The sequence below is a fragment of the Pteropus alecto genome, unplaced genomic scaffold (genome assembly GCF_000325575.1).
Source record: "Pteropus alecto unplaced genomic scaffold, ASM32557v1 scaffold76, whole genome shotgun sequence".
NCBI classification, from domain to species: domain Eukaryota; kingdom Metazoa; phylum Chordata; class Mammalia; order Chiroptera; family Pteropodidae; genus Pteropus; species Pteropus alecto.
This window is the reverse complement of record NW_006443138.1, coordinates 27,989,396-27,994,073: the sequence shown is the minus strand read 5'-3', so window position 1 is coordinate 27,994,073 and position 4,678 is coordinate 27,989,396. Positions and strand designations below refer to the sequence as shown.

At 45.5% G+C, this 4,678-nt stretch overlaps 1 protein-coding gene across 1 annotated transcript in view; it reads left to right on the top strand.

Annotated features, from left to right (window-relative positions):
* The window catches only part of TSPAN9 (tetraspanin 9), a 185,930-nt gene continuing 181,252 nt past the window's right edge, over positions 1–4,678 (top strand). Inside the window, exon 1 of the mRNA XM_006923853.2 lies at positions 1–38. The gene's annotated coding sequence lies outside the window, so the exon portion shown is untranslated. The remainder of the gene's footprint in view (positions 39–4,678) is intronic.

Sequence of the window (4,678 nt, the reverse complement as noted above, 5' to 3'; positions counted from 1 at the left end):
GCGCTAGGGAGCTGGGACCCCGCATTCCTGGGAGCGCGGTGAGTGTGGCCCAGGACGGGCGCGCGGCGGGCTCTGGAGCCGACAAGCTTGCGGGGCTCGGGAGGGCTGTAGGCGGCCTGGGCGAGCCCTTCACCAGGTCATCAGAGAGGGTGGTGCGCCTTGGGGGCGCCCCGGGGAAGGGGTGTCAGGAAGGCGGCAGTGGGGCGGCGTGAGGGAGGGATGAGGTAGGCGCCTTGTGTGGGCCAGGAAGCGGCCCAGGAAGTGAAAGGTGTGTGCGGGGCCCGGGAATAGGGCGAGAGGAGTCTGCAAGGGAGAGGCTCGGAGGAATACCTTTTGGGAACTGGGCTGCGGGAGGGGTTGCACCGCCGGATCCCAGGCGAAGGGATGGGAGGTCTGTAGGGTGCAGCAGAAAAGGAGAGTCCCGGAGCTGTCATGGGTTTCTGACTATGTGGCCCAGTGGACCCCAATGGCTTGGGGGTAGTCCATGCAGCGCCCCCACGGAGGGCCGGGGGCTAGGGAAGGGCTGCGATATTGCCTGCAGGCCTCCCCTTTCCCCCTCTCCCCGCCCCTGCACCCCTGACCAATCCTTGGGCCACCGCTGGCAGATCGGCACTCATAGTGACAAAGCTTTGGCACACCTCGAGGTCCGAGACGTAGTACATCTGTGCATCTGAGTTTGGGACTTTAAAAAACTTCCTGTGGTTTGGAAAAAAAAGAAAAAAAAAAAAAGTCCAAACAAGAAACTGGCTTGTTTTGAGAGCAGTATTTGTACTTGGGTATGTCGGAATTGGAGTCTCGGACTGCCTCTCTTTGAAAAAGATATTGGTCTCTTCTCTACCGCTTTCTGCGAAAGTTCGAAGCATTGGGGTAGTTGGGATCGTCTGGGCTGTGTTGACCTTTCTTCTCCCATCCCAAAAACGGGGATAGGCAGGCAGCTTGCTCACCTCTCTTTGGTTCAGAGAACCTTTTGACCCGCAGCTGTCCCCTTCTCTGATTCAGGTATTTCCTCCTCCGGGAGGCTTTCCTGGACTAGTAGAGAAAGCCGAGGACTCCTGCTCTGATACCTGTATACCAGCCACTTTTCCACTCTCTACTAAAATTAGCCATAGAGAATGTTTTGTATTTTCTGCTATAAAAATGTGCAGTCAGCTTGTCATCATAAGTAATGGGGAGAGGAGGAGAGGTATTATGGATAATTTCAAACAATGGACTGGACAAATTATTTATATTTAGCTAAGGAATGCAGCCAGGGAGGCAGACATTCACAGGGCTTCCTACCCTCCGCCTGGTTCTGGTGTGGCTGATGCAGCTGGGCTGTGGGTTGGGGGTGAGGGAGGGAAGAAGATAGGGGTGGATAAAACTTGAAGGGCAGTTCAGTTCTGCACTCACTCACTGAAGACCTGCTGTGTGCAAGGCCCTGAATAGCTGAGAGGACCAGAATGGCGTGGGATTATTTTTTGGTCTGAATTAATCAGATTTTAATCTTCTTTAAATCTATGAACTGATATTTAATATTAATAACAATAACTAGTGTTTATAAAATAATTTATAGTTGGCCAAGTGCTTTCTCTGCACATTATCTGCATAGAATTTTATTTGATTCACATATAACCTTGTAAAGTATGTTTTTAATTGCCTTCTTATAGGTTGGGAAAATGAAGCTCAGAGAGAATAAATTACTTCTCTGAAGTCACAGAACTCATTAAGAGGAAGAAGCAGAACTTGAACTTGTGGCCTCTGACTCCTCACGCTTTTCCTATTACGCTTTGTTGCCACTTGCCATTTTTCTCTATTGAGCCTGAGGACCTTAGCCTTAACACCACCCCTGTGTGCAACACTGAGCAAATTACCTCCCCTTTCCAACTTTAAAGGGTTATTGGATGAAAATATTTCTAGAACTCTTTCAGCATCAGATAATTAGCAGTTTAAGATCATATTGGCAGCCAATTAATCAATAAGTGTGCTTTATTTTTAAAAAATGTTTAATTGTGGTAAAAAACCATAAAATTTACCATTTTAACTATTTTTAAATGTACAGTTCACATTGTGCAACAGATCTCCAGAATTTTTTCATCTGCACAACGGAAACTATACACCCATTAAACAGTATCTTCCCATTTCTTCCTCCCCGAGCCCTTGACAACCTCCATTCTACTTAGTGTGCTTTATTAAGCTCCTACTCTGTGCTTAATAAATATTATCTTTGAGGCATTAGTAAGGAGAAGCAGCTCAGCTTACGTGGGAAGCCTCTGGGCCAGGGGTAGCTGGCCCGAGTGCTGTTCCTCATCCCTGGGTCTCTAACTCCAGCGCTGGCTGGTATTGTTAAGTGAATGAGTGAGTGAGTGAGGCCTTGGAAGTGCCTTCACCTCTTTTAGCCTTAGCTTCCTGCTTGCAAAATGTGGATAACGGTACCGGGCTCTTAGGTCTGTTGGAGGAGCATTGAGATAATGAATGTGAAGCATGGAGCTTAGGGCCTCATACGTAGCAGGTGTGCAGTGAATGGTGGCTGTTATTTATACTCTAGCTGAGGACACTAGATTAATACGCTCAGAACAATAGAAGACAAGACTTCTTTTTCGTCTACCATTAAGGCTCAGGCTATCGTCCCCACTGACTAAGGAAATGGCTCTAATCCAAATGCTTTAGCCTGGCACTTGACATCCTTCTTATCTATTCCCAGCCTACCAGTCTAGCCTTATCTCCCACTTTTCTCCCCTCGAGGAACCCTCGGTTCTAGCCAGACTGATCTTCCAAGAGTGCTTTGCTCACTCCTTTGTCCCTTAGTTCATATTGTTCCACTTCCTGGAATGCTCTTCCCCAGTCCTCCCTTACCCTCTTTTAAGACCCTACTCATGTCTGAGCTCTTTCATGGAACCACCCATCCTAAAAGAACCTCTTTTTCCTTGAAACTCCTCTACCATTTTTTGTCTTCATCTCTCCTGGCTTTTATATACTGCCTGGGAGTGATTCTTTAGAGAATTTGATGAACACTTAGTGTGTGTGTGTGTCATAGTACAAGAATCTGTGCTAAGTTCTGATGATGCAAAAATGAAAAAGGTAAAGGGCCTTGTCTTCATGGGGCTTATAATGCAGTAAAGGGTTAAGAAAGGGGTTAAAAAAAAGACAGTTCAAAGTATTAGGTGAGTGGCCTGTGAGAGGAAAATGTTATGTGAGTTCAAACAGAAGGATAAATTACCCTGATTGTGGAGTAATGCTTCATTCATCAGGTGGTGTCTGACTCGGACATTTCAACAGAAGGGAGGAGGGACCAGCCTGAGGAGGGGCACCGAGAAAGTGTTGGGGTATGTGAATAGCTTAGATGGCCAGTGAGTGGGTTGTGTGGAGGGAAGCAGAGAGAGAAAAGGCTGGACAGGGAGACATTGGCTATATTGGGGGTGGCTTCAAATGTCCAGCCAAGGAATTTCATCCACCCATTCATTCATTCATTCATTCAAGAGAAATTAAGTACCTACTGTGTGCAGATACAGAGCTGGTGCTGGGGAGACAGCAGTCAACCTTGGGAGGCCCTGGGAACTGGCAGGTTTTTGAGTAGGAGTTGCAGAAGCCAGGCTAGGCTTCAGAAGGGTGATTCAGGGATCTGTGAAGAGGGGAAATCATGGTGGGCAGAATGGCTGGGCAGCTGTGAGGAATGGAGAGGAGGGACTGAATCTGAGACATTTAGAAGGTAGGATTGAGACCATTTGATTGGCTGGGGGTGGTAAGGAAAAGATACAGAGGGATTGAAGTAGATTCTGAGCTGGGTCATTCTGGAGATGCACTGCTGTTTGCTGTTTCCAGTGGGTATCATAGTTTCTCTAACTAGACTGTAAGCCCTTTCGGGGCATAGATTCTAATTGTCTTTTTGTTCTCCTTGGCCCAGTATTCATTACCTAGAAGCACAGTGTGGACTCTTGATGTTCTCAAGAAGTGAGTCTCGTCATGGGGATGTAATATATAGCATGGTGACTTAGTTAATAAGACTGTTTTGTATATTTGAAAGTTGCTAAGAGTAGATCTTAAAAGTTCTCACAAGAAAAAATTTTGTAATTATGCATGTATATTGATAGATGTTAACTAGCTTGTGTGGCAGTAGTTTCACAATATATACAAATAATCATTATTTGTACACCCGAAATTAATATAATGTTATATGTAAATTATATCTTAATAAAAATATGGATCCATTTTGCCATCTGGAAAAATAAAGAATATTGCACCTTTTAGAATCCCAAATTTGCATCCACAGTGGTTTTTGTACATGGGCCTGGCTTTCTCCAGAGTCATGTTTCTGCAGAGAGCCAAATGTTTCCTGTGTATATCTTTACACCCCAAGTTAACTAGTCTTTCAACTTCTGCTACAATTTTATCTTTCACTTGATGGCCAATTTCCACCAAGTTTTTATTGCTTCACAACAGTAACCTCCTCCCTTCTGTTGATGTGGCAGAGAGGAAAACAATAAAGTGGCCTGTCCCTTTACATCAGCCTCCTAGAGTATGTGAATCAAACTCATGTCTCAGTAAAGTTACACACTTTTACATATCTTGAAACATCGAGTCACTTGTGAGTGGTCAGAATGATAAATGGATGCCAGGGGTCTACTCCAAGCCTAGGAGTAGATAAATATGTGATTCAGATACTGTTACTTCAATAACTACCCATGGCAGACATCGCTAATCG